Genomic DNA, 25,816 nt, shown 5'->3' on the forward strand with positions numbered 1-25,816 from the left:
ATCTTAACGGTCCCTTTTAGTTCATTAGTCTCCCCATGACCCTTTCTCTCAATAAATAATATATTGTACACGGACTCTGCATTACTGTCATGAAACATGCATTCACTGGACATTTCTTTTGCCGACTTTTGTTACAAGGAATTAGTTATTTCATGGACATCTTTTATTCTCTGTGAGGAGAGTGCGATTGGGAAAAGTTTTTTTAATGTACCTTGTGTTACTACATGAAACTAAAATGTACTCTAAATGTAGAGTAAATTTTAGTTTTCTTGGAAAAATGGAGGATGAAAAACTATAAATTCCTTATTTACTAGGAGTATTTGCGTAAGATTACCTACAGTTACTTTACAGGTGTTTCCACACCTTTAAATTGTTCACCCTTAGAAAAATGCATTTTTAAATGATCATTGATCACTGATGTCAATTTCAAATCAAACAGATTCAATTGATTTTTTACTTTAGTTTATTTCTTATCTACATACTTGTGCAGTCGGCAATATAGAGCATCCGGGAGCTATTTCACATCCTCACAGCATCGATCTTAGAAGAGTATTAATGTTAGGAGCCGCTGTCTAAGTGGCCCACTTCCCATACAAACTGAAGTGGTCCGGGGCAAGATGCTTCGGCATTGGTTGTTATGCCCATGCCTACACGTGGGGTAAACTTAATATTTAGAGTAGTATAAAAAATATTTAATTTTGACGGTTGAGTTACTAGAAGAAGCTGGTTGGTATAGTTTTGGCATGATCCGTAAATGGGTTAGCTTTTAAAGAAAACATCAAAACTGGTCTGGTTACCAGAATTTTTATCTTTGAATACAGCTTACAAAATATTTAATATTCTATGTATAGCTACAAAACAGCTTGCAAAGTGCCCAAATATAACTTCAAAGTTTCCAATAGCCGCACAAATTGTTCCCAGAATGAACCCTATCCGAAAATAAATTCTGAATGCAAACGCGTCCCCACGCTCGTCCATTGTTTTTAAATTCATATTTTATGCAACGGAACAGATGCGTCACAATCTTACACCATAAACGGAACGCACCCCGCTGATGGCCGACATAAATTGAGCCCCCACTCCCCCCTCGCGTCTTTACAACTAAACGCCGCCAGGGAATCGCTGTAGAATGTCAGAGGTCTGGCTTAATGGCGCTCTAGGCCGAGGGGGCCACACATTGGCGCCATTGGCACTTGATATCGATCTTTGTTCTGGCTCCCCCGCGTCTTGAATCACGAATAGAGTCATCAAACTCCTTCCCGCCCAAATGATTGTTCTATTGGTAGCCATCTTCAATGGCGCCTTGAACAATAACATCTTTCCCCAAGCCTGGAAAGAAGCCACAGTCATCGGCATACCCAAACCAGGTAAACCTAAATCGGAGCCTTCGAGCTACAGACCGATCAGCCTCCTCACCTCTCTCGGCAAAATCTATGAGAGACTTATTCATAAGCGTCTCAAAGATTATGTCGAGAGAAAGAGCCTTATACCTAACGAGCAGTTTGGATTTAGAAACCAACACTCGTGTGTCCACCAAGTGCACCGTATCGTCGAGGACGTTAGCGTTGGGTTCCAACGCAAACTCCCGACGGGGGTGCTCTTCTTTGACATAGCGAAAGCCTTCGACAAGGTCTGGCACAATGGCTTAATATATAAGCTATACCAACTAGGAGTGCCGGATCGTCTCGTACTCATCCTGCGAGACTTTCTGTCGAACCGCACCTTTCGTTACCGCATCGGCAAGTCTTTGTCTGACCCACACCCGATCACTGCGGGAGTCCCTCAGGGCTCTGTCATCTCCCCACTCGCCTTCTCGCTGTACACGAGCGATATTCCCAAGTCCCGAAAAGTTAAACTTGCACTCTTCGCTGATGACACGGCCATATACTATACAGGCCGTGACATTAGAACCATTGCCCGAACCCTACAGGAGGCAGTCAATAACTTAGCTGACTGGTTCCGGAAGTGGAGAATTGAAGTGAACCCGGACAAAAGCCAGGCGGTGCTGTTCAGCAGACCACGCCACAAGCCTGGCACTCCCCCCCCTGTCACCATGAACGGCAAGCCTATTCCTTGGAAAGAGCAAGCCAAGTATCTAGGAGTAATCCTAGATAAACATCTCACGTTCGCTCCACACATCAAAGCGGCCCGCGGCAGAGCCGCCTTCGCTATGAGCCGCCTCTACTTCCTGACCAATGCGTCAAGCAAATTAGCTCTCAAGGCTAAACTGCGCCTCTACACAGGAGTGATCCGTCCCATCATGACGTATGCGGGAGCCATTTTTGCCCACGCAAAGCCCCGCTTCATCCACAGAATGCAGACCCTGCAGAACAAGTTTTTCCGTAGAATAACCGGAGCGCCCTTCTACGTTCGTAACGAAATGTTACACGTCGATCTTAAAGTGCCTACCGTGGCGCAATTTCTCAAACGCCTCACCAAGCGTCACTTCGACGGTGCAGTCAAGCACCGCAACCCATTGATCGTATCGGCCGTCCGATACGAACCTTCGCGGATGAGTAAACTCCGCCGGCCAAGGCACACCCTGACCCTTCCTGACGACCCCATCACAGTGCTCCAAGAGAGCCGTAGGGAGACTAGCACTCTCAGGAAACACAAACACATCCGAAAACTTCCGAAACCTCGCCGCCGAGGTACGCGTACGCGTAGAAAATCAAACTCCCCCCCCCGACCCTTGCTTAGCCAGCCCGCGTAGCTGAGCGTTAAAGTTAAAACGCCCCTTAAATCATGATCCAGCCTGTCCCTTTGCTGTAGTCAGCGACGCCCTAAGCCGAGGCTCGTACCCCACAGGGGGTGCCCTTAGCGCAGTCGCTTAGTTTGTAAGTTTTTTTTGCCCCTGGCTGGAGGCCTTAAGCTCTAGGCATCCACAGGGATTTGTCCGGTTAAGCAGTAAACAGCCTCCTAGGCTGAACTGCGAGATGCCATTCACAAAAAAAAAAAAAAAAAAAAAAAAAAAAAAATCCCCCGCGTCTTAAGCCGTGCTCTCTGAATTAGGGCTAGAAATTTATGTTACTGGCTTACAGCAGAGGGATTGATACAGTTTGTAACTGTAAACCGGCTTAAACTTTGACGGAGACTAATTTTCTGAATCGCTTAAAATTCAATTTTATGGCGCGATTCGCGAAACGGGTTATTCGGCAAACTATTGTTTTGATCGAGGTCGCATGCGTGTTGGTAGAGACTATTTCGATTGTAACTTTTTTCGGTAAAATCAAGGTTTTATTATATTCAAGTTAACTTTACCAGTAGGTCAGTATAGTGGGCGTAGGAGTTTGCAAAAGATAGCGAACGTTCTGCACAAACATGATATTGTAATGCACAACGTAGGCTGTCGAGTTAAATTAGTACAATCTTATCTGGCATTTATTTATCTAAGTACGGAACACAAGTACGGCCGCACGTTCATCACTGTTCCGCCCCCTCACGTTCGTTCGTGATGATACATAAAACCAGTCTACGACATTCTGAAGGCAATTCTAACAAAGCAAAGACATAAAACGTTCTCAATAACAATGCAGATTAATGAAAACAATGTTAGACACGAACAAATTTTTCCGTCGGCCCTGCGAGCCGTCCCCCGCAGACAATACCAACTTATCGGTCCGACTAAACAAGTTTTCGAGTGGGGATGCCGCCGCTTATCTGTTCGGGCACATGTGAGCCCGTGCCTTGGGGCCTTTAAACTAATACCACCATAAAAAGGCCCCCTCGGCCCCCGCTAGGCATCATAAAAGAGGCTATAGAAGGAAATGGGCGTGTAAACTGGGAGGTCAGGCTACGCTGGTCGTTGTATAAAAGCTTTTGCCCGATTACTTGGTTGGCTGGCTCGCGTGCGTTCTATTTTCAAACGTGATAATGATAACCGGATAGTTGGGACGTTGCGAGTGTACGCAGTTCGATGTTTGAAAGTAGAACAAAAAAGTATTCTTTGTTCTGAGGCAAAGGTATGTGCCATACAACCCTCTCCGCTCTGATTTTTATTGCAGATTGAGTTGTTTGGATCCTTTTTGTTGAAAAACCAGACGATTTTTGTCGTCTTTAGGCAGAACTAGGGCTGCCATCCGTCCGGGTTTCCCCGGATTTGTCCTCGTTTTGAGGCCGTCCGGGGACCGTCCGGGCGGGGTTTCAAGAAGTGTCCGGGGAAAACCCGGACACTTTTCATGTAAGGAAGCACCTCATTGAATTTAAGTATATGATAATAGTAAATGGATTACAAATGAAGTATTATTTTGTTAAAAAAAATCGTACTCGTTCGGGGAAAAAATGCGATTTACGCCAAATGTCCGGGTTTTTTAAATGTTTGTCCGGGTTTGGCGAAATTAGAGATGGCAGCCCTAGGTAGAACCAGACAGCGTACTCACCGAATATAAGAACCAAAAATTTAAGAACAGCTTTAGAATCCATTTCTACCGATAAACTATTGCAAAAAAAAAACGAGAAAGTCTCCATTTGTATAGATCCAATTCTGTATTTGTGTTTCGAATGCTGGCTGGCTGTGCGTGCCACAAAAACGAATGTAACCAAAGCGCACCCTTGTTTGTTGTGCAGATTACCAAGCTTAGCACGCGGGTGACCACGCTTCGTGTCGCTAAAAATACTCCCAACTGTAAAATAATAAAGATTAAACCTTTTTTGCTGTGGTAACAATGGTTTAGATCGGGAATAAAGGGATTAAATGGATGGTGTTGCACAAAAAAACACAAAACGAATTCAATACCAAAAACACAATACGTACAAATCTAAATTAAATTCCCTATATGAGCGAAATGTTATTTCGCTCTAATTTTGTACCAAAGCATATAAAATAATATCCTCTACACACTACACAGGTAACAATGATATATCCGAACCGCATTGCACCGGTACAAACCAGTTTTCCAAAAGGCTGAAAAAGCAACAACATCTAGGCGTGGTAGACCATAAGTTCTGATTAAGTCTAATGGTGGAAATGGTCTGCCTGGGAGGGGAGGGGGGGGTTATAGCACCCAGGGGAGGGGTATAACATTAGCTGGTCATCACTGGACAGGTAAACCTCGGGATGGTACTGAACTCGCTTTTGTTGAAATAGAAAATTGGGTGACATTACGCAAGCTCGTTTTGCTGATTATGTTTTGGGATTTTGCTGCTTTTATATTGTGTCAAAATAATGGAAATTATACTCTATCCACGGAAGCAAGAGCTAAAAGGTAAACAAAGAATGATACTTTTTCAAGATGGCGGTATAACCCGACCGATGACAAAACGTCACATTTTTGTGTAAAATGTTCGCAGTATCTGTGATTTTGTCATCGGTCGGGTTATACCGCCATCTTGAAAAAGTGTCATTCTTTGTTTACCTTTTAGCTCTTGCTTCCGTGGATAGAGTATAGTGTTCAGGATTTTATATGTGTGTCAGTATTTTCTTTCAGACACATTTAGTTAAATACGTACATAAGAAGAGCTTAAAGAGATCTTATCAATCTAAACTATAATCTACTCAAAGATCATCGAGCATCAGCAGAAATCATTTCACTAAAAATCTCCAAATTGAACCGTTTGTATACGCCCTTCATTCTTTTCTCAGGTAGACACGTTTTTTGTCTATGAAAATAATTATCATCCATACAAATGGTGGATGATTGTGATGCATCCAGCACTTCTCTCTGGCGTACTTTCCGTGCGGACTTTTAGCAGTATTTCACCGAATCCATACGATTTATGTACGTCTGCCGTATAAAATATGAGCACGTTTTTACGACGCACCGATGTTGATTGAGTGGGGAATAGATTATTTGATTCCTTTTTTAATATCTCTCGATCGCGTCTGTGGTTGATTTTGGCTATGGACTTGTGAAGCCATAGATTAGCTTAAATAAGGTTTTGATGAGAACGTGTTTATGTACTATTTTAGTTCAAAATTATGGCGTTAATCCATATTTTACCTGTTTAATTCGCCATAACGTACTCAAATAGATTGCGGCATCGAATGGGAATCCAAAATTAATTCCTCTGGCAAACACAAACGGGAAAAACCTGCAGAAACCCAATTAGTGCTGAAATTCAATCTAGTTGCAGCATCTAGTTGGATTGAAACCTCCGGAGCTCGTGTCACGGCATAATGTCCCGTCCGTGGCTCAGCATAACGCTAATCCTCAACGGGTTCGATTCTCGGGCGAGCACGTACGACGCTATTTAGTTAGAAACCGTCCTTCAGCGGTCACGTATCAGTGTTTGTTCTCCGGATTCTATTAATTGTACGTTTTTATCTTGGCTCTCTATCGCCTCGCTTGCTTAGGTGTGCTCACGTTTTATGGCTGTAACGAAAGAGGCTGCTTCTACGGATTTTAGTTTTTGTACAAAATTCTTCGCTTTATAGCCTACTAGAGAAGGTACTTTCATGATCATCTAAGTAGATATTTATATAATAAACTTATTATTCGGTAATGTACGAATATGGGCCATAAATGCAGTGCAGTTTCAAAGGTTACTGCACTAACGACATTAAATCAGTGAGAGCTCCGCATCTGCAGTGATCCAGATACACATATTAAAAACCACCCTTCCCTACATCTATTATAATTTAAAATAAACTGCGCGAATCGAATCGGCCATCTAAGCCGTACCCTCGCAACCGGTGCAGTTACCAAACGCAGATTTCAATGTTTTACGACGCAGCCGACTGTTGGTGAGCTCCCCCGGCCCGCTGAGCTCGTACTCTGGAGGGCTATTGAGGGGGAGTGGTGGGTGATGCCTGGGCTCATGGCATAATGGTCATGTTTTATAACACCCCCTCCCGCATTAAGGCGCGGGCCGCGTATAAAACGCGTAATAGAATTTCAGTGACGACTGCCACCCTTGATAGCGCTTCACTTTACTGGCCATGTAACGATGTTAGCGCCGCGCATGCGCCCCACTCATGTCAAAGCACAAGACGTGACAATGGCAACATTGTCGCAAGGATTATCATTTTGTCGCATTTCTAAGGAATACTTCGTGTGAACATATTGCCGGAATTTCCGGCGGCAATTTTGCTTTAGCAAATTAATTTCGCCAGATTAATGATCAAATTAAACTTTACTCCTTTTAATCTTGCTCGAAATTTTACAGAATCACCGCTATACAATTTTAGAGCCTTTATAATAATAGCACAAGGCTATGCAAAAGAAAATAAGCGAGTGAGGTTTACTTATAGCAATGTTATTTTAATGTAATCTAAACAAACAAAACTTTGGCACCCCTATTCGATTAAACCTTACTACCCGCACATTTCCCAAGAAACATCACACAAACAACTGACTACACAAGATGACCGTTCCCGCCAATCAGCGCGTCCAAACTTTTCCCAGCAGAGGCGTTATGTCCAAACCACCAATGGGGGAGGTTGGCGCCCTCATTGTTATCCAATTACGGCCTCCCGCCTGATAATACGCCGCGAATTCAAATTAGGATCGGGGAGAGCGGTCGCCGACCCCGCTCTGATCAATCGGTGACCGCGCCCGGCATCGATATGTGGACTCGATCGTCGCACGCGATACTTAATCGCTTCCCGCGAGCGATTTTTGTAAATCGAACTCCGTTTTGATTGGGATGTGATTTGTGAGTGTCGGAGCCGTTAAAAATGGCGGAGAACTCGGTATATATGAGGATTGGCTAAGGAAATAAGGCTGAAAGTTTATCTCAATCAATGTACGCCTTAATTGATGCGCTATCAAATAAATCAAAAGAAAATTAAGCTCAAGTTAAACCTGATACGTTTAGGATTTTTTCTTTAAAATAACACCAAATCATTGTCCACCAAATTTTACGAAACCTATTAAATTATAAATAAAATGGCCGCTCAAATACGAGCTCTTATTAAACTCGCATTAAAACCTCTCGGTATAATTAAGCAATAATTTCGATACTCGCGTGGGAGTCTGCGTATGGAGGAACGAGTTTGACGTTTAAAATCTGTCAGCAAACGAGAATTACAAGAACCTCCTACCACTGAATGTTGGACTGACTTCCAAGTCATGCCAATTTTGGAAGCTGACAGCTTGAAAGGACGTGGGAGCATTTCTTTTAATATTTTTATGCATGCTTGTTTTAAATGGCACGGCGATGCGGAATAGGCGACCCCCTATCACATAAGACTGGCGAAATTTGGGTGCCCTATACTTAGACTTACTTAGTTAAGCAAACATGCAACATTTCAGAAACACACAAGTTTTTATTTTACTTAATAAATTAAGCGGGTCTACACATTTTCTGCTCCAACCGCAGTATTGAAACCGTGATATGTCCGGGAACGCATAACGGAACATTACGCAATCCGGGAACACTTCTCACGGAGCCAGCCTCGCTGGATTACTGCGGTTTTTGTAGCCCAGCGCTTTTATTATTTTTAATTTCACCCGTATTGCTGCCAGTTGCATCATTACCGGCTATTGGAAATGGAATTGGTTTGAATTTATATTTAGAACGTGTAATTCGATTTGTTTTTAATTATTCCGAATTTTGAAAAAGGAACTCATGTTTGTTTTATGTGTTTATGATACTCGTTCGAAAGGAGTTTTGATGGGGTTTCCCTAAATCCAACCTCCTTGCATCACAGATGACGTGCGTTTCTAATGAGAGCAAGTTCTTATTTCAACATTTTGAGTTCTAGGCGTAGGTAATTCTATCAAGCTCTCTATGATGTCATACTTAAAATTCACATTCTAAAGTACCAGGCTAAAACCAATTTAGTGCAAAATATCCCGATTTTCAGTGGTGGCAATTGTTAACATCCTTCCTGGCAGGTGTCGCCCCCTACCGGCATTCACACACATGTACGATTTATTATTAAACTTGCGGCTTTCCGTCGCACTTTCCATCGTTCGAAGCTAATCATAGATTTATATTGAGTTCCAACCAGGTTCGGTTCAAAGTTGGTAGTAACAGTTATCTACCTACTAGTTGGATAATGGATGTTTTAAATTAGGCTACAAGTGTTCCAAAAAGTTCTGCTGACACTACAAGCTGTATAATGAATGATAAGTGATTTTAACAACAGAGAAAAAAAAATTAGAAAATTCTTCGCTTTTCTTTTTCAAGCAACTTCCTTAAATGTATTGAACAGAATTTTACCAACTTCCTTTGAAATTATTGAATACTAGCTTCCGCCAGCGGCTTCGCCCGCGTGGTGTGTTGATAAAAAGTAGCCTATGTGTTAATCCAGGGTATCACCTATCTACATACCAAATTTCAATCAAATCGGTCCAGCCGTTTTAGCGTGATTGAATAACAAACATACATCCATACATTCTCACAAACTTTCACATTTATAATATAAGTAGGATAAGTAAAACAGAATAGAATAATCTGACCGCTGATTTTTTAGAAAATGGAAGGCATCTTGGATGTTGACTTAGGCCGGACCTATGGAGAAAATTACAAAGATCTACGGTCCCAAAAAAGTGTCCTAAAGTAGCTTTTATTCTATCATGATAATTGAAATATTTTTTTATGATAATTTAAAGCAATAATGAAGGGAAGTATGTTTCAGACATTGAATCTCTTTCATATCCCACCAATGCCCGCTGGTTCATACAATTCTAGAATCCTGATGGTAACCGAGTAATTTTGACAAATCAGTTAAGTCGCCAACTATAGACTAAACTAGTAAGTATCCGTCTCGCAAAGCAAATGTTGACAAAAACTGTGTGCTCTCTGAATACCAATCTGATAAGGTTTACAAATATGTCTGATAGTCTAGTCGTACCTATCTCAAACTAGAATTTGGTACTGCTGATAATAAGACATTCGTAATGTTGACTAACTGAATTGAGCGAACGGTTTGCAAGAGCTTAAGGACCTTTGATTGATAATTCGCTCATGAAACTAAAAATGTATAAGAACTCTATAAATTTTATGTGAGAACAGTCAAGAAAACTACATAATGTCGCTAGCCTATATTGTTAACTAGTTGTTTTCTGGCGGCTTTGCCGTGGGTACTGCTGCCCATACTAGGATAAAATATGGTGTGTATATATATTACTCTGTCTATATATGTATATTAATCTGGCAGAGTCTAGCTATCCAGCAGTTAAATAACACAGGTTGTGTGAGTATGGCCATGTGCGTGACATTGACGTGATTTAGATATAATATCGAAAACATGCAATATTTTTGCGAATCCTCTGCGTCACAGTTTTCGGTGCAAACAACCATATCTCCATATATTTTTATATTTAGTCACTGATATGATAAGATCTATTTTGAGTGTGCTTTAATAAACATCTGCCTAGCCTTTCCCAACTACATATGTTGGGGTCGGCTTCCAGTCTAACTGGATGCAACTGAGTAGGTACCAGTGTTTTACATGAAGCGACTGCATATCTGACCTCCTCAACCCAGTTACCCTGGCAACCCGATACCTTTTGGTAAAACTGGCTGTCTTTCTGGCTTCTAACTGTTACTGTTACAGCCTCCGGCCAGTTATCGTCCCACTGCTGGGCACAGGCCGCCTGTCATACGGAGAAAGATTGATCATTAATCTTTAGGCTTCTAACTACTGTGCTATAATAACATGTATATTTATCATTAATGAAGTATGTTTATTGTTACAGGTAAGTCGGGAATTGCCGATGAGATCACAAGCTAGTCATCTTCCTGTTACTAAAACTGTTCGTTTACGGGTAAGATTATTACTATTTAAGACCGTTTGTTTGTGAAAGTGTAACGAAGAAAAATATATATTTTTTAATATTACACATTCTGAAGTATATTCTTAGAGAAAATGCAAATAGATTGGAAAATCAAGTTTCATAAGTTAGTTCTTATCGATCGGATTTCTATTTTGAATTCAGACCAATGAATACTGCAAAGATATACCCAAGTTGCCAGACTTACTGAAGTATTGGAAAAAAAAATATATTAATTTACATATTTCTTTTGAATTCTATGTACCGACTTATTACAAAGACTATTTATTTGAGAAGATTTTAAACTCAAAAGAAGAAAAACTCAAATCATTGGTTTTAATGAAACTCAGTTTCTATAGCCAGAGAACTATTCTGGAGGAATATAATTACTTACATCGTATTCAATAACTATTACATAATTAGTTTTTGAGTGAAAAGTTATTTGAGGTTTTGACATATTGCTGATAGAAATATCTAGCGTGTAATTTTACCACCACGAATAGAATAATCGCAATACAAAGTCAATAAAAGTCGAAACGTTCAACAACGATATACGTATGAAACTGATAAACTGGTCAATTTAATTCTATTAAAATTTAGAAAACAAAACTTTGAATAAAATGAGGTTGTGAATAGAAGCCTAATAAACAACATTATAATACTAGATACTACGCGTATAATAAATAGCCAGCCCACAAAGTTCATTGTCTCCAAAGTAAATAATGTGAACGTTGCCATTGCCAGCGCAAAAAATCTAAGGTTATTTACGCAACTGGCAATACTTTTTATCGATAGCTGAATGTTCGCACGTTTGCAAGCTTATTTAGACAAACAATGATAACTTTTTAAAGAAAAAGAAGATTTTTCATCATTCGTACTTATTTGCCGTTAGTTTTCATAAAAATACTATCGAACCAACGTTCTATCTTGGTCCTAAAATGTAGTTAGTTCTTAAAATATTCATAATACTGATACCTACTAAATTCAAAAGCACCAACATTAAGTACTAGGGTTGACACGCGTGCCAGTTATTTTACAGCTTGCCCATACAAATTAACAACATTCCCTTTCCACAATTTGTCTTCGATTGCATGCCGTTTGACAGCTGCCACAGTTAACCGGCCTATCCCTTTTTCCAGGAACTAATGACGTAATAAGATAGTATCGTCGGAATAATTAGCTATTACGATACAACGGCGATTGCTATCCGTTCCTGAGACGTCGCGCGTCGCCCTGGAATCGCCACATCTGGCCCGCATTTGTATGGCCAGTCCTTTTTTTATCTCCCCCTTTTTCTTGACCGTGCAGGGCCGTACTTTAATTTGTTAAGAAAAAGTAAAACTGATTAAGTCCTTCTTAGTGCGCAATTTGGTCCATTGACATTAGGTTTGGACGACAATTTAATTTAAGCATCGGATTTTTCTTATCTTATTGTTGTGTAGGTCATGATTGTAAAAGAAATTATCAGACAGATAGCGATATAGACTCATTGAACAAACTCTCCTCATATTTAAACCATTCTAGATATTCTATACATCTGGAACTTTCTGTTCGAATTTTATTACTTACAAAATTTTCTGACGTGACAAGTGATTGCACGATTTATGTGAAAATCGAAGCGAGATTTAGAAACGCCCTCGTTCCTATGATCGTAACCATGAAGTCACAAAAAACGGGCCTTGGAATTCAACACTAAAAAGACCATTACAAAAAGAATGAAAGCTGAAGTTTGAAATACAGTTAGCCAAGAAATAAAACGTCTTGACCTCTAAACGCACTATTCAGTACATTTCATAAGTAGCCATGTTAGGTAATAAGTTCTAATGACTTAACTGTATACAATGCGTGACAAGTACGCTGAATTATTTCGCCACGAGTCATTAACGAGTGCAAAAGTCTTTCCGCCCTTGCCCCTAGCTACAGCCCTTGACCGGCCGTTGCATTGTAAAAAGCATTTGCAAGTAATAAATTTTGTACGTCCGGGAAATTATTTAGCATGCGGCGAGTGTGGCTGCCCCGTTTTGCCGCTAAACCACCATTTAATGGAAACGAGAGTGTCACCGGCGGAAAAAACGTCAGCTGTCATGCGGGCACCCCGCCATCTTTGTAACGTCTTGAAGCGAAACAAAAACAAATGATTGTCTCGTCAACCTTTGCCACAAGATTACATGATTATGCCCAAGTTATTAAGAAGTCGTTAAGGTCCAAATTATAACTAGCAGTTAAAACTAATCATAAATAACATTAGTTTATTTATTTTATTGCGTAGTTTTATTTTATGTTCTCGTAAATCCGTTTGGAATTGGACATAAGTGCAGTTTTAACATAAATGAAGACTGTTATTGTATTTTAACAGTTTCTTAACAAATATATGGTGTTTAGGGCATACATGTCTGCTTACATTTTAAAGCCACACAGGTTTAACAAGTTTGCTTGGAACTCGGCATTCAAGTAAAGACAATATACCTAGTCAATATCCGAAAGCGAACATGGCGCCCGTGAAGATGCGTTCAAACGGCGCATCGGAACAAAGGGCACGTTCGGAATACGTGTTAAGTGCTAATAGATTTCCGGCACCTGTAAGACAGGTGTGTTAGCAATTGCGATTCGGAACGCACCCGACACGCCTACACGCGATATTGGATTTACTGTGCGTAGGACGCTTTTTATGTGTTTAGGGGTAAAGAGTAGAGATTTTAAAGGCAATTTCAGCTAATGTTGTCTCTGAAGTTACTTTTAGTAAGTTCACTGAGTAAAGATATTTTAAAATTGAGAGCAAAAGGACGTTATTATTTACCAAGAGCAAAAAGTCGACAGCGGAAACCTTCAACATGACCCGAACAAGAACATAAACATTGAAATCATAGTTTTTAGGGAAAAATACAATAATAACCGTGACGATAATGATCATGTTTTTACAACCAGTGAAATATGATTCAAACCAGAACCTTAACTCCGAGGCAACTTTCAAACAACGATAAGACATCGAAAACGATCGCGCAGTTTTCGAGACTTTACCACCCAAACGAACTTTCACTGTATAATAATCTTATAGGTTAATTATCAACCTGTAATACCAGTTTCGGTTATTTAAATTTAAGTAAAACTAATTAAAGGAAAATAACATAAAGTCACGAAAGTTCGTAGTGCAAACTAGACCGCAATTACCAGATTCCTATTTACGAAAAACGTACTATGTAACTTCCGTACTGTAACTTTAGACATTAAGTAATAGAGTTATGTAAAAAATCTACCATTCGTAAGCAAAATCGGGAAAAAACCTGCAATTATTGCAAACCCCTTGCTAATTGAAAACGACTCATCATTTCGTAGGTCTTCCTTAATCAATTTGGAATCGACATCATTTGTCTGTTTCTCCCTCGTTTTCTACCATCCGTCATTTCATTATTTACTGCTCCTTTATTTATATGTTCTCCAAAATATCCTTCCATTACATCCTCAAACTTTTTCTTTCTGATCTCAACTTAACATATCCCCTTACCAAAGCTACCTTCTTGATCAATTACAGTTACTCTAAAGAAATTCCTTCAATTTTCTACACTCCATTTTTTCTGTCTACATGATCGATACTCAAGCTTATACCATCGATCAACCATAGGACACTTGGTTTACCATTTTTAACACCTTTGGGAATAGCACCATCTACCTAAGTAGTGCCTACAAGCCATAAGCCATGATAACTTGTTCTAACAACATGCTTGCATGCAAATCTGGATGGAGGTGGAACTAGATTGGCGGCTGATATTTCCACGAATACTTACACTGTAGATGGGTATGCTACTAGAGTTAGTAAAGTCGTGTTCTGTGCTGATATGAATATTAGGAATGTCTTGGGAGTATGAAAGTGTTTCCAAAATTCTTAGGTCATTTTTCATTTCTCTACATGGCTTCTTGGAACTTTCAACAATATTGCCTTTAAGTTATGACTGAAATAACTACATATCGAAAATGGAATTAGGTAGGTACGTATCCGTTATTTACGTCGGCTTCAGTCCTCAGTGTTCATTCATAAATTCTTTCCTTTAACACACAAAAATTCGTTAAGTGAAATTCTACTAAACCTTGAAAGTAACGTATTTTACCAACTGATCCGACATTGATTACACATTGCAACAACGAAGTCGCAACAAGTTTTGACAACTGACCCTACACTTGCTAAACAGTTTTTTTTCGTAACCATCAAGCTTATTGTATAGGGATAGGGATCAAAATCGCTTGGCAGCTTGGTAGAGTAGGCTGAAAATATATTTTTGTAGGGTTGTACCCCTCCCTGAGGGTCGGTCCCGATGTCGCAGATGTTTAAGCGTTTACAAACACTTGTTACTTACAATACAACATACACCAACAGCCAACTATAGCCAATGAGTTGGACAAACTTTTGAGCAAATGTTGAAATGGAACATTTATTTTACTACATATGTAGGTTTTAGTTATTGGTGAACCTACATATTTTGAGCGATTTTACTATACTTAGAAAGCCTTACTACTTTATTGTGCGCCAGCTAAGTCTCTCGATGTTGGAACTCTTCAATCACCAACATAGCAGACCTAATTTACGCTTAATCTGTCACTAACGGTTCTGGCGCAAGTGTCTTTTACCCGATTGCCAATAAGGGTAATTAAAATTTGTATGCATGTACATAATCTATTTTTGCCACCTGTCAAACATTGGCCCAACAATACCCCAATCGATATCCTGATAACAGTCGGCAATACAGGTCTAATTATCTCTTATCAACTCATTCGACCTTGTCATTGTCGCCCAGCGTTGTAATTGAATGCATTATCGCCATGTCAATTGGCTTAACTTGCTAGTAATTTGACTGGCTACGTGATAAGGATAGCTCTAATAGGTGCATGCTGCATAGAGTCCTAATTCTGTTTCAAAGTGTTTTAAAGATTTTCCACGGCACACAAAGTTCTCCAGAAAGAACATAGATGTGTTCTGGTACAACCATAGCGGGATAGGACAAGTGATGATTTCCCATTATTTTTTTGTTTAAGATTGGATTTTAGAATTGAGACTTTTGGTTCCTAATGAGCTGAGATCTCTGATGAGCAGCTTGAAAAATAGATTTGCTACAGTCCCTACTGGATAACTGGGTGTATTCCCCTTAAGCTTGGTTCGTGGCTAATAAACACACAGTTTCAAAAATACATATATTGCAGCTCTATCGACTCTAAGAAGGCCCGTTAGGTAGGTAACCTCATTGATGCGGTGATTAAAACCTCTTTTCTTTGCGAGAGCAGTTTGGCGTTGTCTAGTACATTTAAGGGTAACCTGTCCTAGAGAGCCTTCCAAGGTTTGATAGAGCTGCAACAAAATTTGAAAAATATGTGTAAGCTACGTAAGAACCTTAGCATCTTTGGATATCTCTCATAAAAAAACAATGTATTTATCATCGCATTCTTTTAAAGAACCATGTTGTGAATACGTAATTGTGTTATTATTTTATCACAAAATCATGTGACACAAAGTATCAGGTTTTATTATAATCAACAAACAAAACGTGTATTAATAGAATCTGGTTATGTATAAAGATAAAAATACCTATGACGTCAACTTCCAAAATATCTTCTTTATCTGTTTGATCCATAACTGTTGATTAACCTGTATTTTGCTGTTTTAGATTTCCTTATATAAAAAAAATATTGTTAAAATAAGAAAACCATAATGATGTTTGTAACAAAGTTTTAAGTATTCTGTGAAATAAGTTCACAACAGTCATAGGCAAAATATCGAAACGAAAGCAGCTTTTATTTAAAAAAAAAATTGGCTGGTGTGCGATGTCTCTAAAATGTCAAGTAACGTCGCTTGATTCTGCGCAATTCTGCGGGCCTAGCATGACCGCCATAGAAACAGCTTTTGTCTACCGGAGAATCGACAAAATGACAGATTGAAGAAAGATTTCTATCGATCCGAGCATGGCGATGTTTGACATCGAGAAGAGAAATGTTTCTTTTCTTCATCGACATGTGTCTATCGCGTCGAGCATGACGACTATATTTTATCTACTTTTGACATTTGGGAGTAGATATAACGGTTTAGTCTAAGAATGACTGATTCGCGAAATGACTACATGGTCTATAATTGACCAATTCTTGAAATGACTGATTCTACAAATGACTGATTCTATAAAAGACCGATTCTATAAATGACCGATTCTTCAAATGACTGATTTTTCAATTCTATGAATGTGTGTGAATATCGTAAATAAAATGCTATGTAAGGGTTTGCAAATCATATATTTCAACAAGTTTAAAAAATAACTTGTGTAATGCCACGCCGTAATGTCAAGTATACACTTATTCGTTTTCTTTAAAAAAAATCAACAGTTATCAAAAAGTCCAATCAAGTAAAAAATGATTCATATTCAACTACATATTCCTATGTGATTTATTTCTTATTTTATATAATTATTGATTCTTTGATAATTTATTTTATGACTTTTTGATAACTGCATTTGTTTTTTTCTTGCAAATTATAAGCACATTTTTGACTTTTTGATAACTGTTGATTTTTTGAAAAGAAACCGAATAAATGTTTACTTTTGCGCTACAAGTTATATTTTTTAAACTAGTTGAAATATATGATTTGCAAACCCTTACATAGCATTTTATTTACGATATTCACACACATTCATAGAATTGAAAAATCAGTCATTTGAAGAATCGGTCATTTATAGAATCGGTCTTTTATAGAATCAGTCATTTGTAGAATCAGTCATTTCAAGAATTGGTCAATTATAGACCATGTAGTCATTTCGCGAATCAGTCATTCTTAGACTAAACCGATATAACTTTCTATATGAAATGTCAAATACTCTACATCTCATCGGACCTAGACAAGAGTAGACAAGAATATTATTATAATTTTAAGTTCTCAAATAGCATTTACAAAGTATTTCGGGGTCCTACCGTCGTCATGTGGTCAGTATTTATGCTGAGAAGAATCAGTGTAAAGCTCAAAGAACGAGCTATACGAGTGTTAAGCCTCTCGACATCGAAAACGTAAATGTGCAGAGATGGTGCAGTATTTGTGCCAGGAATCTGTCTCCTATATCTCAGGGTCTGCCTGTTCTTGTCAATGTAAGTACCTACAGTCTATTTTATTTTGTTGTGCTTTCCAATTGTTATCAACCAAAAATATGACAAAGTTTTCGTCCTTATAGATAAGGTTTAAATATAGAAAAATCTATTCACTTCATTTATTATTGTTTCTAAGATTATTTTGTCTATTATGTAGGTATTGCCCTTCATTGCAAGAAAATGATTAAACAGAAGAAAAATATTTAACAAAGTCTAATTGTTGCAGGTTCTTTGCTCGGGTCCTGCTTAGGTCATTAACAACATTACTAACCACTGTTAGCAAATTTTTTAAACAATTTGTTTTTGCAATGAATACAAGGTTAGTATACCTAATATTAGATATGACCTCTATTTCAGATTGTAGATACTGAGTGCAAAATACTGAACATAAATGCCAATTATCGTGACAGAGTTCATAAACAATCAATTTTCAATAGTTCTCTCATGACGGGTTGACGTTCTCCCCAGCCGCCTCCAAGTGCGTGGTACAGTTCGAGCCTGTAACACCGGCGTCACCCGGGACCTTAGGTCGCAGGGAAGACTTCGGTCTCGCCCTCCTGCCTATGCTAAGAGCTGCTTCTCCCCCATCCCACCCCTTCAAAGTCCTGTCGTGTGCACAGCGCACATACCCATCCCTCGCACATACAGTCACTTCCAACCCCAGTCAAACTCCTAACCCTTTCCCAGTTTTTCCCCCAACCCCTCCACAATCCAACTCCACTCCTTACCGTGATCCTTGTGACTAAGTGGTTGCGGGCCCGTCCATCACTTATTCTCTGATGATGGCGGGTAGGAGTAAACAGTCACCTGCGCTAGGACCTGCGCAGTCGAGCGCCGTAAGTGGGGATGAAGGAATCCTGGGGGGTTGAGCCAAGCGGCGCTGGCGGTAATGCGTCCGTGCGGCAACACGCCCCCTTTGGTCTGGATTTCACGCGAAACGGTTGCCCTACCTTAGAGCCATGGGTTAGGGAAATGGCCAATCGTGTCCCGTCAGAGGGCCACAGGCGAGGGACGTGGGGTCCGCGAAAGCCGTCCTTGGGCGGCCGTAGCGGTGGTGAAGGTCATGCTGACGGTGCAAGTGAAGGTTGGAAGTCGGGACTTTCTGCTCCAGACTCCAGCCTGATCGAGTGCCCGATGTCGCACTGTAAGCCAGCCTCGCGTTCCTATATCTACCGGGTAGTCCTAGCGTGCCTACCTTCAGTAGGGCGCTCCCAGTTGCGGGCTCCATGGAGGGTGGGAGCTCGGTAGATGAAACTAAAATAATCAAAAATATGGATAACACTAAAATAAATTTTACCGGCGTAAGGGTGGAGTCAGCGATAGCCGACGACACTCCTACGACCTGCGCGAACACCGCGCATTCTGCCCCCGTGGGCAAATGCGACAAAGGTCCAGGCATGGCGAGAACCGTGCCGAAGACCAAACGTCAAAGCAGGAGGAAGGGACCAGGTAAAGCTGGTACCGACTCCACAAACAGGGCGAGGGTTATAGGTACGGGTAAAACCAGTACCGACCCAAGCACCCCCGTGACGGTTCCGTCGGCGGCTCACCCCCTCGGCGGTCCTCACATAACACAGCACACCGAGCAAATTGCTCCACATGCCGGCACCTCCGGGCCATCTGCCTCCGTCAACGCGGATACGGTAACCCGGACTGAGGACTACTTCTCCTCCGCATGGCAGGTGCAAAAACGCAAGGGCAAGGGGAAACAAACTCCACAACCCCAACGCCCTAACCAAAACCAACATGGCGTGAGCTCCAAGAAGAGGAAGATCAACCCACGCCAGCGCAGGCGAGCGCGCATGAACGCGAACGCCGCGCCCGACACACCAGCTCTACCCGCTGCCCCAACCTCCGGCCAGCCATGCTTCTGTGCCGGTGGGCGTACACAGGCCCAGGCAGGCGAAAGCCGACCTGGACCGAGTGGTCGTCCGCCGGGCGCGGGGGCCGGCAGGCCGGTGAAGGAAGGGGACGAAACAATAAGCCCTGCAGGTGAGGTACAGACAGCTGCCAAACGCGCTCTGAACGAGACACTTTCGCCCCGTGGGAAGCGCAAACGACAGTGCCTGGACCCGTCCAAGCGGGCCACTCCTCGGGTAAGCTACGCTCAAGCAACCAAGGAGTCCCTGTGCATCGCAGTTACATGCGGCCACACCGGGATCCTAACAAAGGACGTAGCGGACACGATACTGACGGGGATACAGAAGACCATCCTAAAGGAGGCATGGTCCCCGAACAACAAACAACCGGGGCCAGCTTTTAATGGTAAGCCGGTTTACACAGAAGGCGTCCTGAAGCTGTGGTGCTCCAACGACCACACTTTGACATGGCTTCAAAAAACCATCGCCGACTTGGCCCTTTCAACCGGCCACCAGCTGATCATCAAGAGCCAGTCGGAAATTACACGAAGGATCAGGTGTGGCATCCTGATCCCTAATGAACAGGGGGCCATCACCGACTCGCGAGACATCGGGCGGATTCTGGCATACCAGAACCCGCAGATCGCGGTCGACAGGTGGGTGCTCCAAAGACAGGAGAAGCAGCAAGGCGCCAGCTTTGTGGTGGTGGGAATCCCGGAGGAACAAATCGCGACCCTGATGAAGTCCGGGCGCCGCCTCGCCTTCGGGCTGGGTGCGGTGTACGTGAAATTCCAGGGTCACAACGGCAAGTTTGCCGATACTCCGCCGGGATGGGACCCCGCCACTTTCACCATCCAGAAACAGCCTGGCACAAGTACCACGACCAGCGAGGGCGCTGGCCCCACCGAGGGCCCTGCGGTGCCCGTACCCGCAACCGTCCCCTCACAGGACGACGACCCGGAAGAAGCCCTTCTGACGGGTTCAGACCTGGAGGGGGACGAAGTCGAGTCCGGGGACCTGCTGGCCGGGCTACAGCTTGGAGGAGACGAGGAGGGCGCAATCTGCGATGGCGTCCCCTTCTTCGTCGACAATTAAAATCCTCCAAGCAAACCTCCACCACAGCCAAACCGCGACGGCTCAGCTGCGCAAATGGTTGGAGGTTCAACACACGGCCATTGCCCTAATCCAGGAGCCGTGGGTCAGGGCCGGCCAAATCAGAGGACTCTCCAATCTTGGAGGTAAGATTCACGTAGACATACATCACGACCATCCCAGGGCGTGCATCTATACAACAAAAAACATAAAAACACAGTTTTTATCAGATTTCTGTTGCAGAGACCAATCTGCCATCTCAATACAGCAACCTGCTTTAAACATGGAGATCACCCTCGCCTCGGTATACATGCCCGAAGCAGAGGAGCCTCCTCCCTACGACCTCGCCCGCCTGGTGAATCACTGCGAGAGAGAAGGGAAGGAAGTGATTATCGGTACTGACTCCAACGCACACCACCCTTTGTGGGGAATGGATACACACAACGATAGGGGTAAGACCTTATTTGATTACTTATTCACAACCAACCTATCACTAATAAACACTGGATCAGAACCAACTTTCGTCACTAGACGAAGTCAAACAATTATAGACCTGACTCTCGCATCAGAGAGCGTAGCGGAGCTAATCACAGGATGGCATGTCTCTAAGGAGGCATCTTGCTCAGACCACAGATGGATCCGCTTTGACCTACAGGTCTGTATACAAGAAACACCACCGAAACGGAACCCACGCAATACGGACCGCGCGACGTACACCCGTACGCTCAGCACCAAACTTGCGCAACTCGGGGACCCTACAAATTACGTGGACACAGAACAAATTGACGAACAGGTAAGCTACCTCACACAGTCAATGATAGACAGCTATCAAACAGCCTGCCCCGAAACTGCATACCAGAAAACACCAGGGAAACAACCATGGTGGGGTGCGGAACTAGAACGCAGGCGTAAACAAGTGAGAAAAACTCTAAACAGAGCAATGAATACATGTGCCGACGAGGATTGGGACGACTATAAGGCGGCCAAATCAAGGTACAAGAAATGCATCAGATTCCGAAGTACCAGGGGATGGCGCAAGTTCTGTGGTAACATCGAGTCCTGTCAACAAGCAAACAGGGTAAGGAAAATCCTAGCACAACAAAACACACCTGGTCTGGGCACTCTCCGAAAACCAGACAACACACATACCACATCGCCGGAAGAAACGAAGCGCGTCCTAATTGAGACCCACTTCCCAGGATGCGTTTTCACGCAAAATGTAGAATGGCATGAGGTAACACAAACACCAACTGAAGAAGATTGGTCATACGCACAAAAAATCGTCACAATGGAAAAACTCCATTGGGCAATTCAAAGCTTCCACCCATACAAAGCAGCAGGTCCGGACGGAATCTTCCCAGCGCTCCTGCAATGGGGAGGACCATACATCTCATATAGACTATTAAGACTAATGAGAGCATGCCTGGCTTTTCGATATGTCCCCAAAAAATGGAGGGAGGTCAAAGTAGTCTTTATCCCAAAGCCAGGTAAAGGAGACTACACAAGCGCAAAATCTTACAGACCAATCAGCCTGACATCCTTTGCTCTAAAAACCCTGGAAAGGTTATGTGAGCGAGAGCTGAGGGACGGTGCGCTAAGAAACAACCCCCTGCATCCGAATCAGCACGCATATAGCTCGGGGAAATCAACAGAATCAGCGCTTCATCTGGTAGTAAGCCGGATAGAGGAGGCAATAGAACAAAAAGGCATCTGCCTTGGCACCTTTATAGACATTGAGGGAGCCTTTGATAAAACAAACTTCGTTAGCATAACAACGAGTTTACTCAGACACAGAGTTAACCCGATGCTAACTGATTGGATCACAAACATGCTCAGCAAACGCGTGGTACGCTTTGAAGATGATGACAAATCAGCACTAATAGCCAGAGGATGTCCACAGGGAGGGGTACTGTCCCCGCTCCTGTGGAATCTAGTGATTAATGATCTCATCACAAAACTAAACGCAAACCACGACTACACAATAGGTTATGCGGATGACCTTGCCATCCTCATCTCAGGCAAGGTAACTGACACTATCTGCAACCTTACTCAACAGGCCCTACGAATCGTAGAACAGTGGTGCAGGGAATTTGACCTTTCAGTAAACCCCACCAAGACTGAGTTAGTCATGTTCACAAACAAACGAACGTTGGGACCGTACAAACTACCTAAACTCTTCAATACAGAACTCAAACTATCCAACGAAGTCAAATACCTTGGCGTCACTCTGGACAGTAAGCTGAAATGGAGTAATCATATAGACAATAAAGTAAACAGAGCCAGCATTACCTTTTGGCAATGTAAGAAAATGATAGGGAAGAAATGGGGCTTATCCCCTAAGATAATACTATGGCTATACAAAACAGTGATCCGCCCCATGATCACTTACGGCGCCTTAGTCTGGTGGCCCAAAACCGACCAAACTACAGTCGCAAATAAACTGGCGCGAGTCCAAAGACAAGCCTGCATGGCAGCCACAGGTGGCATGAGGACAACACCAACGGCAGCGTTGGAAGCCATGCTAGGTCTGCCGCCGCTGAACCTCTTTGCACAGCAAGAAGCAGCAATGACGGCTCTAAGACTCAAAACCCTTAATCTCTGGAGCAAGTTGCCTACAAAACACACAACTATACTAAACAATCTTTATGCAGACTTTCCCATTATGCAGGCTATAAACGACCGCATACCCAAAGTCTTTATATTCGATAAGAAATACAGGATCCAACTTTTTGAGGATCATCGTTACGAGGGACATAATCCCAAAGAACTAAGAATTTTCACCGACGGATCCAAAACAAGCACCGGCACAGGTTCAGGCATCTTCTCAGAAGACCTAAACATACACATATTCACACCCCTAGGAGTACATAATACAGTATTCCAAGCTGAATGTATAGGCATCTCCCTAGCGGCCGAAGCAGTCATAAAGCGGGAAGTAACCGGTCACTCTATCCGAATACTCTCAGATAGCATGGCAGTAATACAGGCCCTAAGCAAACACTGCGCAAACTCCGGCCTTATACACGAGTGCCACCAACGGTTAAACAAGGTAGGCAGTTTAAATAACATAACCATTCAATGGATAAAAGGACACAGTGGCTCCCGAGGCAACGATGCAGCGGATGAGCTGGCGAGAAGGGGATCAGACCAAACAGCAGTAGGACCAGAACCCATACTGCCACTCCCCTTCGGCCACCTACGAACACTGGTAAGACAGCGTACTAGGCACAAACACAACCACCTCTGGACTAACCACAGCGCGTGCAGGCAGGCGAAGATGGCCCTCCCGACCATCAACGATCGCCTCACTAAACAGCTGATGGGCCTATCAAAGCAGAATTTACGTAAGTTTACGGCAGTTCTAACTGGACACGGCTCCTTCAATAAACACCTCTATGTTATAGGAGTTACAGACAGTCCCTTATGCAGAGCCTGCATGGGGGAAGAAGAAACAGCGGCACACGTGCTACTAGACTGCCCTGAAACCGCCATATACAGGGCTAAGTACTTCGGTAACCCAGGTACTATCCAAGAGATAGTCAGCAGAATTAAACCTCTGCTGGCTTTTCTCGAGGAGTTGGGGTGGATCGAGTGAATGAACACCCATTATCACCCTCACACGCAAAATACGCGCTTTGTCGTGGAGTTGCGGAAACCAGCCCGAGTAATCTAATCTAATCTAAATAGTTCTCTCATTAAGAACGAACTGCGCAGGCTATATGACTCTAGAATTGGACAGTTTTATCTGCTAAGAAAAAAATTACATTTTAAATAAACAACCATTATGATTTTAATATTCACATTCTTTATTAAATAATATAATTTCAATAATTTATAATTTGTAAACTGAAGGCCCAGCTGTCATTTAGCATCCTTTTTTTGTAATCTGAAACAAGAACACAAAATTAAATTATCATTCATTTTCAGGGGATTCTAGTTATGCATTAGGGTCTTGGCTCATGACACCAATAATAATGCTGATAATGTATCAGTATCAGTATGTTATTCTTTTATAATACTGTAAAAACTCTTTACCAAACACAGTTATTTCTTTTTGCAGGGTGCCTATGCTACAAGCTACAACTCTTCCCGAGGAAAGGCAGAGAGAGAGAGACACACTAATGACCTTAGTGGTAGCTTACTACAAGCTGCAACTCACAGAAGAGCAACTATTATGAATATCTTTGTATATCAACAGTTCTTCAAACCATACAGACAGAATTGAGTTGCTGGGGAGTTTGTTCCACCGCTTCTGCTGCTGATTTTCAGCCTATTTTGAATAAATGACTATCTGTAGCCTTAATTTTATGTAAATAAACCTTTACCTCTGTGTAAATGATTGTCTCATTTTATTTTTTATCTTAAGAGTTGTTGCTTATATTATATCACACAAGCAACAAATAGGTACTATAATTATTATTGCCATAATTATATTTTGAAAACAAAGCATGAGAGTTTTGATAGAATGAAGCCAACAAGTCTGGGGAACTATTACTAGTAAATGAATATTATTTAAAGACACTTACTAATAGAATATTTCTCGTGTCAGCATTGTATGCCAAGAACTCGTTCTTTTTCCATATTTTTTCAGCAGCTTTTGAATACTGACCCATTCTTCTTTATCGTGGCCTTCTTTTCTCAATGGATCGCGATATTATCTTCTCTGTTTATTGGATGGGACTTCGTACGCTGTAAATAAACAGTTTTTGTAACGGCGAAAGTAAAAACACTTCGGGCAATAATATAGGGAAGCAAGATAACAGTGAGGAACACATTGAACTGTGCATGGCAAAGTGTTCATCAGACAATGCCACCGATCACCATTTATTGAGATTATTATGTTATTTTCCTTTGTTCTTTTCATCGTATGTATGGATAATTAATTATTGTTCGTTTAGATTAATTACACACAACTATTGGAATAATCAGTACTTTATTTATTTAATCACAAAATCTACTTACTTTTTCCTTGCCGCAGTAGTCACCAATATTAAAAATCAACAACTTAAATTAATATGTAAAATCAACAACAAGAATCGTTTTTTGTAAACAAATTAACAAACAAACATCAACCATTTTAGTTCCACAGATAAG

The 25,816-nt window shown here is 41.8% G+C and overlaps 1 protein-coding gene and 1 long non-coding RNA gene across 2 annotated transcripts in view; both read left to right on the forward strand.

Moving 5' to 3' along the window:
* LOC124638352 (zinc finger SWIM domain-containing protein 4-like) overlaps positions 1–25,816 on the forward strand; it is a 74,046-nt gene that overhangs the window by 20,300 nt on the left and 27,930 nt on the right. The window lies entirely within an intron of this gene.
* LOC124638354 lies at positions 17,480–24,834 on the forward strand. The gene is made up of 3 exons (XR_006985358.1): positions 17,480–17,771; positions 17,998–18,090; positions 24,783–24,834. It is a non-coding gene; the product is annotated as an uncharacterized LOC124638354 (long non-coding RNA).

This window comes from Helicoverpa zea, chromosome 17 (genome assembly GCF_022581195.2).
Source record: "Helicoverpa zea isolate HzStark_Cry1AcR chromosome 17, ilHelZeax1.1, whole genome shotgun sequence".
Taxonomy (NCBI): Eukaryota; Metazoa; Arthropoda; class Insecta; order Lepidoptera; family Noctuidae; genus Helicoverpa; species Helicoverpa zea.